Raw genomic sequence first — 15,967 nt, 5'->3', positions numbered from 1 at the left:
AATTTAAGGAAAGTATTCAGGAATGATTTTTCTGAGTGGAAAATGAATGATATGTAAGTATGAACAACTGACTGGAAAGAAACCAGCTACTGGAGATAGTCTGTCCACATGGAAATGAAGTGGGTAGTTCGATAAATAAAGGTTGGTATTATTGTGATCATAAAATAATGTTTTACAACACTGTAAAAAAATTTCTATTTTCAGAAGTGTCTTCAAATTTACTATTTCTATTGAAATAGTAAATTGAGAAAATAGGTAATTGAGAAAATAGGAAGAAGGGAAAAATGCGAGAGATTAGAGTAAAAATACAGAATTTGCTGCTGATAAGATAATTTGAGGTAAGAGTTAATAGTTAAAAATCTTAACTTTCTGGCCTGAAAGAACATAAGAAAGTCAATGAATTCTATTTAAATTTCAATTTGATGTGTTGTATGTCCGAGGATGGTGGAGAGGCCAATGATACATACCTTTTAAGCAGCTTGAGTATTAGGACTACAATATGAGATAGGTTAGATGGAAGATAAATGGACATCATGCATATAAACCGTTCAGCTCCACATCTCTGATTCTTTCTGGGCCTCTTCACTTCCTACCTTGACCAACATTCAACCTATCTCCTACTAAGTCCTTTAAGATCACTTTCATCTTTCCACTGCATAACTCATCGATTCATTATATGACATCTGACATGTAATTACCTATCCAAGGGACTGAAGTTTGGTACAATCATTGTCAGCCCTTTCCTCAGCATGGAGTCTTATACACTGTAGAGTTTTACTGAATATCTGCTCAAAAAGGGTTTTTAGTGGATACTTACTGCCTCAGTGGTGTTTGGTTTTTGTTTTTGTTTTCAAAAGGGCATTTCCTGATATGAGTAAATGGTTTCTAAGGGGTGAGATGGGTGACAGGCTGAGGAGAAGAATATTCAATGTTTGATGACATTCTCAACTGTTCAGAAATTCCTTGTGTCATAGATCCCAAAGAGTAGCCCATCTTCCTATTTCTGGGGTTTAGCATCAAACAGCTTGCTTTGTTAATAGTTTCGGTGCACTGGATGAGGCATATAACCAAGCTACACAGACTTTTGAGTGAAATTTAATGGCATATGAAATGAAGCAACTTATAATGAATCTAAGAAAGATAAGTAAATGCAAGTAAGAAATCGCTTGTATTTCTTTTAGCTAATGAGAAGAAAAATAAGAATCTAGTTGGAGAAAACAAAACAAAAACCTAACGGGATGCATATTGTGAAACTATATATGTATTACAAAGTAGCATTTTGTAAAGTTTTAAAAAACTCTTTTCCAGGTTTTCCAACTTGTACTGAAAGCAACAGATACAACATGTCTGTTCTGTCAAGGAACACTAATTATCTTGATTGAAACATAAATGATGAGAAGCCTCAATTTGAGTAAGCATATTTATTTCAAGGTATATATATAGGAGAATGGTTAAAATAAACTTTTCACATATACAGTCGGCCCTTGGTGTCTGTGGGGCATGCATTCCAGGACTCCCCTGAATACCAAAAGCTATCGATGCTCAAGAATCTTTTATAATGTTGTATTATTTTCTTTTTTTTTTTTTTTAAAGACAGTCTCACTCTGTCGCCCAGGCTGGATTGCAGTGACGCAATCTTGGCTTACTGCAACCTCCACCCCTGGGTTTAAGCAATTGCCTCAGCCTCCTGAGTGGAGTAGCTGGGACTACAGGTGTGCGCCACCACGCCCAGCTAATTTTTGTATTTTTAGTAGAGCTGGGGTTTCACCATGTTGGCCAGGCTGGTCTTGAACTCCTGACTTCAAATGATCCAATCCACCCACCTCGGCCTCCCAAAGTGCTGGGATTATAGGTGTGAGCCACCATGCCGGTAGTTTTATTTTCATATAACCTATGCACATCCTCTTGTATACTTTAAATCATCTCTATATTACTTATAATAACTAATGTAGTATAAATGCTGTGTAAGTAGTTGTTATACCGTATTTAGGGAATATTTTTGTCCCCATGGTTGGTTAAATCTATGAATATAAAACCCATGGATACCAAGGACGACCGTGTTATAAATAATGATAATAAAGATTATGTAGCTACACAAATTTTTTTGATGTTGTTAAAACATATGACTATGTATCAATGATTAAGGTATACACTGATAATAAGTAAAATATGTATTAGAAAATACTGGAAAGCAAATTTAGAAGTTACCAACATTGTAATATGGTAAAAGATCTTGGTGTATCTTCTTTTCCTTTCCTGAAGATTATTCATAGTTGCTATGTTGCTTTTTAATAATTACATTAATTTTAAATAAAAAGAAAGGTAGACCTTAAGCTTACAGCCTTTAATTTAAAATATTTTACTTTCATACTCTGGAAGCATAGTTGTAGCATTCAAAACTGTTTGCAGATAATGAACGCAATGAATATTAGATGTTTTTCTATACTTCAAGATGTAGTAATGAAATGTATTACTGCAATCTAAGAGGAATCAAATACTTCTTAGATTATGAAAGGGAAAAAGAAAAATAGTTTTCAAGTTACTTTCCTTATATCACTAAGTTATATCTCTACAGATGACTAAGGAGAATAATTCATTGTTTGATTCCCCAAATTCATTTTAAGTTATATTATCTGAACAACTTAAGGTAATTTGGAGCTTAGTTTATCCTTTATTTGTATGAATCACTTTCCTGACTGTGTTTGTAGTAGAGTCACCATCAACTTTTTGGAAAAATTTTCTGCTGCCTTCATGTCTTCAATAAGCATGAACTTATTGATTTTACTTTTTAGTAGAATTTAATGCTAGATATTATAAACAATACAAAAATTATCAAAATACTGCCCTCAACTACCTTTTTCCATCTCTCAAGTGAAATTGCATGTTAAGTAACAATTAATGAAGAGAAATATTTAATGTGGTCCAGAATATAAATATTATAATTTACATTATATTGTGGCACAAACGAGAAAACACTCTGTAGAGAAGAAACCACATTAGATTACTGCGATCAAGAAGGTTGCTCAAGGGATGGCATCACTCACTTTTCCTTTGAATTTACATTCCTTTGAGGACTTCCTTGAACCTCTCTTCTATCCCCAGAATTAGTTTTCTCTCTTTTTTAAGTTTGCAGCAAATTGACAGCATCTATTACCTAGTATTATAGCTGTTTATCCTTGCGTTTCCCGTTAGCAGTGAGATCTGAACAAGGGCTAACACTTAGTCATATGTGCATTAACTGGAGTGACACATGGTAGGTTATCAATAAATGTCTGATGCCTGAATGAAAGGCTGAATAAGAACTGAATGTAACTTTCAGAAATGTTTTGGAAATTGATCAAGGACTTTTACATACAACTTGAAGAGGTTAAGCGATATATTTACAAGAACTTTCTGGAAACTTGCCCTAGTAGGTGGTGACTTTGGACAGAATTTCATCATATCAGATAACAAGATGCAAACGAATATATTTAGTCCTTTATGTTCAGTTGCCAATTATTCCATGCATTGAATATCTGGAATAATGGAGGTGCACTGTTCCAATTGTTTTTCATTTTCCATCTCTTTTATGCCATGTCTTTGACGTGCATAGTGCTAGAGACTATATGATTAAAAAATAATGCTTTTGCAAAAAGCTAAATAACTTTGTGCCACAAATGGATTTGTTCAACATTTGAATAGCTTTGGGACTTGTTAAATTCTTGACAAGAGAAAGGTGATATGATAAATCCAAAAGATTATTTCCAGGTTATCGTAACTTGGCAATTATGTGTGTAAGAATTCTCAAATTTGCATCCTCAAAATTTTTTATTGCCATTTTTTCTTAAGGCCATTTCCTTTGGATTCTATTAATGTGACTGAGAAGAAATCTGTTGGAGAAATTATAGCAAGAGTAAAAGCAACAGATTGAGAGGAAGATAGCAGTATCATTTATTCCTTTAAGACTCAGCAGAAAATGTTTGGTTTGGACCCCTGTAAGTTTTAAATAAATACTTTTAGCCTGCGTTGGCTAAACATTCACTATCTAATCTCTACACTTCCATTAGATCTTAGGCTGGTAAAACTGCCCTTTCAAAATTAAATTAAATATGAAGAATAAAACATTCCCCAAACATGTGGTATTTCACAGTTGCTGTTTTCCTGTTTCTGAAAATGACATTCTTGTGAAATAATGGGTGATGTAATACCTTGCTTTTATAACTGGCTATCATTTTTCAGAGGCACTCAATACAAATGCTCTGTGCATCCTTATAAATTATAGGATGAAATGTCATGTCTATCTTTTCAATTTGATTTGAGAAAATTGGTACTTTTCCAGAATGCCTAGGTTTTGGATATTTGTTACGAACAGATTTCTGCCTGTGTGAATAGGATTGCTGTTCTGAAATATTTCTCTCTTATGGGTTGTCACACTAGCTGGTTTTATCAATCAGGGTACAACCAGAGAAAAATAACCACTAAGAGTACACTGTAGGCTGGGCGCAGTGGCTTATGCCTGTCATCCCAGCATTTTGGTAGGCCGAGCGGGTGGATCACGAGGTCAAGAAATTGAGACCATCCTGGCCAACATGATGAAACCCCGTCTGTACTAAAAACACAAAAATTAGCTGGGCATGCTGGTGGGCGCCTGTAGTCCCAGCTACTCAGGAGGCTGAGACAGGAGAATCACTTGAACCCGGAAGGTGGAGGTTGCAGTGAGCCGAGATTGCGCCATTGCACTCCAGCCTGGGTGACAGAATGAGACTTCATCTCATAGAAAAAAGAAAAAAAAAAAAAAAGTACACTGTAGCGGTGAGTTAAGTAGTCTCTGTAAGACTTTGTGTCTGATGCTGAAGCTTTCACCCCTCAAGCAGGAAGTAAGGAAGAGAAGATGCATACAGAGTTGGGGAGGTTAAGGGTAGTCTGGAACACACAAGCATGTGCTGGGCCCCATAAGAATGAATTGAAACCCATGTTAGTTCTTTGTGCTTCTGACCTTGCTTGTGTGGGTGTTCTGAAGAAACTGAGCCTTTCATCACAGGGCTGAGTATACAGACCTGTTCTAGGAGTCAGAGAAGCTGAAAGAAGATCCAGCAGTAGGTCAAGTAGTTTCAGATTTAGCTGAAGCTACTTCACACCAACAATAACACAGCAGATCAACAAAAACATGCATAACAAACAAAATGGCTGCTGCTACCCTTCTACCCTCCAAGTTGGCCCAGAATTTCCCTGTGTCTCACCAAACTGACACACGCACAAAATAGAATTCTGAGAAATACAGTTTGGCTTAGCAAATGTGGCACATTACAAAGCCATCATACTAATCATTCAATATTTGAGAAAATTTATTTGAATCCTGAAACTTGTTGGCAACTTATGCATTTAACTTCAAGATCCAAATACCAGTGGGAGAAGAAGTCCATTATTAAATAATGATGTACTAGCTAGAGAAAATTTAGAAGAGATTCCATAAGGCCTTGTGGAAATTATGAAGATATTCAGGATAGGGTCAAGGTAGAAGATTTTTGAACAAGAAAGAAGAAATTCTGGAAGGGAAGATAGGTGATGGTACCAGAAATAAAGAGCCACTTCTGTTGCTGTCATTTTTTTTTTTATAAGTTTGATGTTTTAGCTCATTTTTCATTTTTGAACACAATAAGATTGAGTTAAGATAGAAGGCAGAAGCAATGAACGATTAAGATTTTAATATGGTTTGACTAATTTTTCAGGCTCAAAAACATCATTTATGGTAGACGGAGCAAGATGGCCGAATAGGAACAGCTCCAGTCTCCAACTCCCAGCGCGAGCGACACAGAAGACCGGTGATTTCTGCATTTTCAACTGAGGTACTGGGTTCATCTCACTGGGGAGTGCCAGATGATCGGTGCTGGTCAGCTGCTGCAGCCCGACCAGCGAGAGCTGAAGCAGGGCGAGGCATTGCCTCACCTGGGAAGCGCAAGGGGGAAGGGAATCCCTTTTCCTAGCCAGGGGAACTGAGACACACAACACCTGGAAAATCGGGTAACTCCCACCCCAATACTGCGCTTTAAGCAAACAGGCACACCAGGAGATCATATCCCACACCTGGCCGGGAGGGTCCCACACCCACGGAGCCTCCCTCATTGCTAGCACAGCAGTCTGTGATCTACCAGCAAGGCGGCAGCAAGGCTGGGGGAGGGGCGCCCGCCATTGCTGAGGCTTAAGTAGGTAAACAAAGCTGCTGGGAAGCTCGAACTGGGTGGAGCTCACAGCAGCTCAAGGAAACCTGCCTGTCTCTGTAGACTCCACCTCTGGGGACAGGGCACAGTAAACAATAACAAAACGCAGCCGAAACCTCTGCAGACGCAAACGACTCTGTCTGACAGCTTTGAAGAGAGTAGTGGATCTCCCAACAGGGAGGTTGAGATCTGAGAAGGGACAGACTCCCTGCTCAAGTGGGTCCCTGACCCCAGAGTAGCCTAACTGGGAGACATCCCCCACTAGGGGCAGTCAGACACCCCACACCTCACAGGGTGGAGTACACCCCTGAGAGGAAGCTTCCAAAGCAAGAATCAGACAGGTACACTCGCTGTTCAGAAATATTCTATCTTCTGCAGCCTCTGCTGCTGATACCCAGGCAAACAGGGTCTGGAGTGGACCTCAAGCAATCTCCAACAGACCTACAGCTGAGGGTCCTGACTGTTAGAAGGAAAACTATCAAACAGGAAGGACACCTACACCAAAACCCCCTACACCATCATCAATGACCAGAGGCAGATAAAACCACCCAGAAAAGCTGGAAATTCAAAAAATAAGACATCTCCCCCGGCAAAGGAGCGCATCATCAACGGATCAAAGCTGGATGGAGAATGACTTTGACGAGATGAGAGAAGAAGGCTTCAGTCCATCAAATGTCTCAGAGCTAAAGGAGGAATTACGTACCCAGCGCAAAGAAACTAAAAATCTTGAAAAAAAAGTGGAAGAATTGATGGCTAGAGTAATTAATGCAGAGAAGGTCATAAACGGAATGAAAGAGATGAAAACCATGACACGAGAAATACGTGACAAATGCACAAGCTTCAGTAACCTCGATCAACTGGAAGAAAGAGTATCTGCGATGGAGGATCAAATGAATGAAATGAAGCGAGAAGAGAAACCAAAAGAAAAAAGAAGAAAAAGAAATGAACAAAGCCTGCAAGAAGTATGGGATTATGTAAAAAGACCAAATCTACGTCTGATTGGGGTGCCTGAAAGTGAGGGGGAAAATGGAACCAAGTTGGAAAACACTCTTCAGGATATCATCCAGGAGAACTTCCCCAACCTAGTAGGGCAGGCCAACATTCAAATCCAGGAAATACAGAGAACGCCACAAAGATACTCCTCGAGAAGAGCAACTCCAAGACACATAATTGCCAGATTCACCAAAGTTGAAATGAAGGAAAAAATGTTAAGGGCAGCCAGAGAGAAAGGTCGGGTTACCCACAAAGGGAAGCCCATCAGACTAACAGCAGATCTCTCGGCAGAAACTCTCCAAGCCAGAAGAGAGTGGGGGCCAATATTCAACATTCTTAAAGAAAAGAATTTTAAACCCAGAATTTCATATCCAGCCAAACTAAGTTTCATAAGTGAAGGAGAAATAAAATCCTTTACAGATAAGCAAATGCTTAGAGATTTTGTCACCACTAGGCCTGCCTTACAAGAGACCCTGAAGGAAGCACTAAACATGGAAAGGAACAACCGGTACCAGCCATTGCAAAAACATGCCAAAATGTAAAGACCATCGAGGCTAGGAAGAAACTGCATCAACTAATGAGCAAAATAACCAGTTAATATCATAATGGCAGGATCAAGTTCACACATAACGATCTTAACCTTAAATGTAAATGGACTAAATGCTCCAATTAAAAGACACAGACTGGCAAACTGGATAAAGAGTCAAGACCCATCAGTCTGCTGTATTCAGGAGACCCATCTCACACGCAGAGACATACATAGGCTCAAAATAAAGGGATGGAGGAAGATTTACAAAGCAAATGGAGAACAAAAAAAAGCGGGGGTTGCAATACTAGTCTCTGATAAAACAGACTTTAAACCATCAAAGATCAAAAGAGACAAAGAAGGCCATTACATAATGGTAAAGGGATCAATTCAACAGGAAGAGCTAACTATCCTAAATATATATGCACCCAATACAGGAGCACCCAGATTCATCAAGCAAGTCCTTAGAGACTTACAAAGAGACTTAGACTCCCATACAATAATAATGGGAGACTTCAACACTCCACTGTCAACATTAGACAGATCAACGAGACAAAAAGTTAACAAGGATATCCAGGAATTGAACTCATCTCTGCAGCAAGCAGACCTAATAGACATCTATAGAACTCTCCACCCCAAATCAACAGAATGTACATTCTTCTCAGCACCACATCATACTTACTCCAAAATCGACCACGTAATTGGAAGTAAAGCACTCCTCAGCAAATGTACAAGAACAGAAATTATAACAAACTGTCTCTCAGACCACAGTGCAATCAAACTAGAACTCAGGACTAAGAAACTCAATCAAAACCGCTCAACTACATGGAAACTGAACAACCTGCTCCTGAATGACTACTGGGTACATAACGAAATGAAGGCAGAAATAAAGATGTTCTTTGAAACCAATGAGAACAAAGATACAACATACCAGAATCTCTGGGACACATTTAAAGCAGTGTGTAGAGGGAAATTTATAGCACTAAATGCCCACAAGACAAAGCAGGAAAGATTTAAGATTGACACTCTAACATCGCAATTAAAAGAACTAGAGAAGCAAGAGCAAACACATTCGAAAGCTAGCAGAAGGCAAGAAATAACTAAGATCAGAGCAGAACTGAAGGAGATAGAGACACAAAAAACTCTCCAAAAAATCAATGAATCCAGGAGTTGGTTTTTTGAAAAGATCAACAAAATTGACAGACCGCTAGCAAGAATAATAAAGAAGAAAAGAGAGAAGAATCAAATCGACGCAATTAAAAATGATAAAGGGGATATCACCACCGACCCCACAGAAATACAAACTACCATCAGAGAATACTATAAACACCTCTACGCAAATAAACTGGAAAATCTAGAAGAAATGGATAATTTCCTGGATACTTACACTCTTCCAAGACTAAACCAGGAAGAAGTTGAATCCCTGAATAGACCAATAGCAGGCTCTGAAATTGAGGCAATAATTAATAGCCTACCAACCAAAAAAAGTCCAGGACCAGATGGATTCACAGCTGAATTCTACCAGAGGTACAAGGAGGAGTTGGTACCATTCCTTCTGAAACTATTCCAATCAATAGAAAAAGAGGGAATCCTCCCTAACTCATTTTATGAGGCCAACATCATCCTGATACCAAAGCCTGGCAGAGACACAACAAAAAAAGAGAATTTTAGACCAATATCCCTGATGAACATCGATGCAAAAATCCTCAATAAAATACTGGCAAACCGGATTCAGCAACACATCAAAAAGCTTATCCACCATGATCAAGTGGGCTTCATCCCTGGGATGCAAGGCTGGTTCAACATTCGCAAATCAATAAACATAATCCAGCATATAAACAGAACCAAAGAACCACATGATTATCTCAATAGATGCAGAAAAGGCTTTTGACAAAATTCAACAGCCCTTCATGCTAAAAACGCTCAATAAATTCGGTATTGACGGAACATACCTCAAAATAATAAGAGCTATTTATGACAAACCCACAGCCAATATCATACTGAATGGGCAAAAACTGGAAAAATTCCCTTCGAAAACTGGCACAAGACAGGGATGCCCTCTCTCACCACTCCTATTCAACATAGTGTTGGAAGTTCTGGCTAGGGCAATCAGGCAAGAGAAAGAAATCAAGGTATTCAGTTAGGAAAAGAAGAAGTCAAATTGTCCCTGTTTGAAGATGACATGATCGTATATTTACAAAACCCCATTGTCTCAGCCCAAAATCTCCTTAAGCTGATAAGCAACTTCAGCAAAGTCTCAGGATACAAAATTAATGTGCAAAAATCACAAGCATTCTTATACACCAGTAACAGACAAACAGAGAGCCAAATCAAGAATGAACTTCCATTCACAATTGCTTCAAAGAGAATAAAATACCTAGGAATCCAACTTACAAGGGATGTAAAGGACCTCTTCAAGGAGAACTACAAACCACTGCTCAGTGAAATAAAAGAGGACACAAACAAATGGAAGAACATACCATGCTCATGGATAGGAAGAATCAATATCGTGAAAATGGCCATACTGCCCAAGGTAATTTATAGATTCAATGCCATCCCCATCAAGCTACCAATGAGTTTCTTCACAGAATTGGAAAAAACTGCTTTAAAGTTCATATGGAACCAAAAAAGAGCCTGTGTCTCCAAGACAATCCTAAGTCAAAAGAACAAAGCTGGAGGCATCACACTACCTGACTTCAAACTATACTACAAGGCTACAGTAACCAAAACAGCATGGTACTGGTACCAAAACAGAGATCTAGACCAATGGAACAGAACAGAGTCCTCAGAAATAATACCACACATCTACAGCCATCTGATCTTTGACAAACCTGAGAGAAACAAGAAATGGGGAAAGGATTCCCTATTTAATAAATGGTGCTTGGAAAATTGGCTAGCCATAAGTAGAAAGCTGAAACTGGATCCTTTCCTTACTCCTTATACGAAAATTACTTCAAGATGGATTAGAGACTTAAATGTTAGACCTAATACCATAAAAATCCTAGAGGAAAACCTAGGTAGTACCATTCAGGACATAGGCATGGGCAAAGACTTCATGTCTAAAACACCAAAGGCAACGGCAGCAAAAGCCAAAATTGACAAATGGGATCTCATTAAACTAAAGAGCTTCTGCACAGCAAAAGAAACTACCATCAGAGTGAACAGGCAACCTACAGAATGGGAGAAAATTTTTGCAATCTACTCATCTGACAAAGGGCTAATATCCAGAACCTACAAAGAACTCAAACAAATTTACAAGAAAAAAACAACCCCATCAAAAAGTGGGCAAAGGATATGAACAGACATTTCTCAGAAGAAGACATTCATACAGCCAACAGATACATGAAAAAATGCTCATTATCACTGGCCATCAGAGAAATGCAAATCAAAACCACAATGAGATACCATCTCACACCAGTTAGAATGGCGATCATTAAAAAGTCAGGAAACAACAGGTGCTGGAGAGGATGTGGAGAAATAGGAACACTTTTACACTGTTGGTGGGATTGTAAACTAGTTCAACCATTATGGAAAACAGTATGGCGATTCCTCAAGGATCTAGAACTAGATGTACCATATGACCCAGCCATCCCATTACTGGGTATATACCCAAAGGATTATAAATTATGCTGCTATAAAGACACATGCACACGTATGTTTATTGCGGCACTATTCACAATAGCAAAGACTTGGAATCAACCCAAATGTCCATCAGTGACAGATTGGATTAAGAAAATGTGGCACATATACACCATGGAATACTATGCAGCCATAAAAAAGGATGAGTTTGTGTCCTTTGTAGGGACATGGATGCAGCTGGAAACCATCATTCTCAGGAAACTATCACAAGAACAGAAAACCAAACACCGCATGTTCTCACTCATAGGTGGGAACTGAACAATGAGATCACTTGGACTCAGGAAGGGGGACATCACACACCGGGGCCTATCATGGGGAGGGGGGGGGGGAGGGATTGCATTGGGAGTTATACCTGATGTAAATGACGAGTTGATGGGTGCAGCACACCAACATGGCACAAGTATACATATGTAACAAACCTGCACGTTATGCACATGTACCCTACAACTTAAAGTATAATAATAATAAATAAATAAATAAATAAAAAACAAAAAACATCATTTATTGTTGTAATTAAAGTAAAATATTCTGGTTTGTGTTTGATATTTTTTAAGTAGGAATGCTATCTATGCTTAGTCAATGAATGATCATTTAGAAACTTGAAGAAAAATATGATGCAACCATTTTTAATATTTAATTATATTTACAATGTAAACATAAACAGAAGCTTTTTTAATTTTATTTTATTTTTTGAGACAGAATCTCGCTCTGTCACTCAGGCTAGAGTGCAGTGGTGCAATCTTGGCTCACTGCTACCTCCGCCTCCCGGTTCAAGCAATTCTCTTGCCTCAGTCTCCCAAGTAACTGGGACTACAGGCATGTGCCACCATGCCCTGCTAATTTTTGTATTTTTAGTAGAGATGGGTTTCACCATGCTGGTCAGGCTGGTCTTGAACTCCTGACCTCATGATCTGCCCGCCTTAGCCTCCCAAGGTGCTAGGATTACAGGTGTGAGCCACCTCACCCAACAGAAGCTTTTAAGAAAGTATTTCCAATGGACGTAGAATTGCTAAATATTGCTTTTCTCGTGTATGAAAAAAGTATACTGTTAAGTGAATTAAAACATCGTTAATATAAATAAGTTAACATAGACTTAATTATCAAGTTTGGTCATTTTTCTTCATTTTATTTATTTTTTATTAGCCACAGGAACAATCACTCTTCTTCAGCCTTTGAATCTTGACAACCCAAGTAACTCCAAAATCTACTCTTTGGAAATTGAGGCAACAGATAATGGGAATAATACCAGCAGCTATATGTTTAGTTTTTGTGGAGAATGTAGATGATCCTATTTCCTGTGATCCAAGTTTTTCTACAGGAGCAGGTATAATACAAGTCAATTTTATTGATAAAATTCATGAGACAATAATAAAATTTAAAAATATAACTTGGAATTATAGTTTAAGCTTTCTAGTTTTATAAATGGGAAGTAAATAAAAGCAAATAAAGTTAGAGACATAGCATGTTCCTACAAAGAAAAAAAAATAAAGTTACTATAATTCAAATTTGAATTCAAATTATCATTTCTGTGTGTGGTAGATAGGGATAGGAGTAATGACAAAATTATTCTGAGTGTATCTGTAACATATGGATTGATATGTAGGCTCACAATTTATCAAACACATAAAAATCTAAACAGTAAAATATAATTTTCACCTACTAAATTGGCCAAAATATGAAAATAATAGGAAAAAATTCAGCATTGGCTAGGATATACAGAAATTATCACTTTCATAAAGTGGGATTTTAGAATAACCACCTAGAATACTATTTCATAAACAGTTATTTTAAAAATGATTATAATCTGTACCTGAGTATTTCTCCCTGAATTCTTCTTTAGAGACATATTGGAGATATAATGAAGATTTATGTTCAAAGTTTGTAATAGCATAAGGTTTGAAATAACCAAAATGTCTAAGAATAAGAAATTGATTAAAAGACACTATGTCCATTTGATGAATTGCTATCTAACCATTAAAGATTATCTTCAAAAAATAATAAGCATGAAATGATACATGATAACAAACTATAAACGCATTTCCTTTAATTTGGTGTATACAATAATGTATATACCACATATAAATTATAAACACATATACCATTTGTATATAATCATTATTTATTTTTGTATGATTATAATAAATTATTCTTTTCCAAGATTTTAGTAAACATGCTCCACTATTAATTTTTAATGTTTCTTAAATCAAAAATTCTACCTGTATTTATTAAATTTCAGCCTCTTAAGTGTCATCATTACTCCTAGTAGTATGTAGTTATTTCATCTGCTATACTTGCCTCCAAAAATACTTGCTTAAAATAAGTTTTCATTTGTACAAACTATAATAGATTTAAAGTAATATATAGAGGTAGCTTTCAGTATGATTACAATAGACATAGTCCTGAAAAGTTTGATAAATTAAGTTTTTGTAAATCAAATTTTATTCTTTTACTTACCTCATGAAAGAAAGCATGCATCATCTATTGGAATCAGTGTGTCTTTGTGTATAAAATGATAAAATATGCTATTATACTTTGTGTCAAACCAATCATAACCTCATATACTGTTCCCTAACCTCACTCTTATGTGTATTTGTGTTTTTCATGAGGACCTAAAAACACAATCTTTAAAACATTTGAATATACTTGAGACCTTGCACGTGATTGGATCTCAGAAAACATAGATTGGCTTGATTTAATTTTGGCTGGTTCCACTGGATCTCAACAATTATATCTGCTCTATTAGTTAGTCTTTTCATTATTTTCTCTCCATTTATTTCTAACTTTATTTGCTCATCTACCATAAAGACTTTACTCCTTCCACCTTCTTTGTTTTACTGCTTTTCCTTCTCTATTTCTATTAAAAGAAACTACCCAACTAATTGGGAGGCAATAAGACAAAAAAGAAGTTGAGGGCAAGTGGAACAAGGCAAACTTCATTAAAATAGTCTCTTTTTTGTTTTGTTTTTCCTGAATGCCCATTCATTGCTGCTCTATCTATGTCTTACCACCAGAATTATCTCTTCTCAATCTTCAGAAACATCATCTTTTTGGAAACCCAAAAGTTCCAAAACGCACAACACACAGATTTCTTAGTTTGAATCAGAACATATCTTCTGATATACATAATAACAAACTTATCTAAAAATAGAAGTTTATATTAAAGAAATTTGTTCACAGAAAATAAATTTAACCAAGAAAAGTCTCCTAGGTGAGCCTTGGCAATGTACCAATGAATGGGTTTGGTGTTTGTGAAGATATGATCTTTTGGACCACTTTGAAACAATTTAGTTGATGTTCTTTGTAATTTCCTTTCAGTCTTCCAAAATTTTAGTAAACTTTAAAAAGATACACATGGATCTCAAGAAGGTCATTTTGACCCGATTTCTACCACAAGTTTGGCTAAACCAGCATAAACTGCTAGGGAAGCATCAAGATCGGGATGTCTTTCTCTTCCATCATCTGGGCTGTGGGTCTTGGGACATAAGAGAAGAGAGGACAAGAAGTCACTTTCTGTTTAAAGTAGGGCAACTCTGTGGGTCTCTGTGACAAACAATTACCAAAGAGAAGACATTGCCATGATTTTCAAGCTGCTGATTTGGCACACACATATTCAAATCATTTACTGGGTTTAATTATCCAGTTGCTATAATTAACCAGAACAAATCACTAAATTAGAGAATCTGCCTACACGTGTTCAGTTTGAAACAAAGGTTCAAAATAAGCAACTCCTAGTCACACCAATCCTTTCTAAGGATATTATAGAATAATATGAGACCTTTACAGGACTACCCAGACTAGATTGTGATACAATATTCACTGGATTTGGTATCCAAGATTTAGCTGCACAGTAAACAGCCTTTTTTCTTTTAAAAGAAGTATTTGTAGAATCACGTAACAGGTAAAGAAACTCTCAGTCGTCTAAATGTGCATTTATGTTATTTGATTTTGGGATTACACAGAATCATGGTAACATTGGAAGGAGGATGAGGGGCTGTGGTTGGAAAAAGGCAAGTAGCATTTGTTGAGCATTTGCGAGATGTGTTATGTATAGTATTTTAATCTCCAGAACTACTCTAAGATTGGAGATGTACTTTATCCCCATTGTACAGGTGAGAATAGTGATGGAGCAGGAATTCAAGTGCATTTCTTCTTGTCTTCACAAGCTGTGCTCTATTTTTTTGTACACGATTGTGAAAGGAGACAAAAAGCTTCAATATCCTAATATAAAATAATAAAAGTAGAAATCGTATCTTAGTGACCATTGACTTTGAGCAATTATATCCCATTCCATATAGTAGCCCAAAGTTCAAATGCAGGAATATGAACCTGAATTATGATGGCTCTTTTAAATGTTGATGTTAATGGGAGTAAGTATTTGTAGGGGTTTTTTGTTTCTCTGAAACAAATATGAAGAAGACCGTTTTAAGGAAAATACAGCATGGTAATTTATGGTACCATCATGAAGCAAGAAGTGAAAGAAAGACATTTGAATTTAAATTATTGTTTATGATTGTGTAATTGTATAGGTGTTTCAGTGTCTGTTCCGGAAAATATTCCTGCATCTACTTTTATATATTTGATTCTTTCAAGAGATCCAGATCTAGGACAGGAA

The 15,967-nt window shown here is 37.0% G+C and overlaps 1 long non-coding RNA gene across 1 annotated transcript; it reads left to right on the top strand.

The window, feature by feature from the left end:
- Positions 1–1,314: 1,314 nt before the first annotated feature.
- On the top strand, positions 1,315–6,126 carry LOC126949903 (uncharacterized). Its single transcript, XR_007723992.1, has 3 exons — positions 1,315–1,411; positions 3,829–3,974; positions 5,709–6,126. It is a non-coding gene; the product is annotated as an uncharacterized LOC126949903 (long non-coding RNA).
- The last annotated feature ends 9,841 nt before the right edge of the window (positions 6,127–15,967 follow it).

The sequence above is a fragment of the Macaca thibetana genome, chromosome 3 (genome assembly GCF_024542745.1).
Source record: "Macaca thibetana thibetana isolate TM-01 chromosome 3, ASM2454274v1, whole genome shotgun sequence".
Taxonomy (NCBI): domain Eukaryota; kingdom Metazoa; phylum Chordata; class Mammalia; order Primates; family Cercopithecidae; genus Macaca; species Macaca thibetana.
Note: the sequence above shows the minus strand (reverse complement) of the source record. Positions and strands in the feature narration are given on the sequence as shown.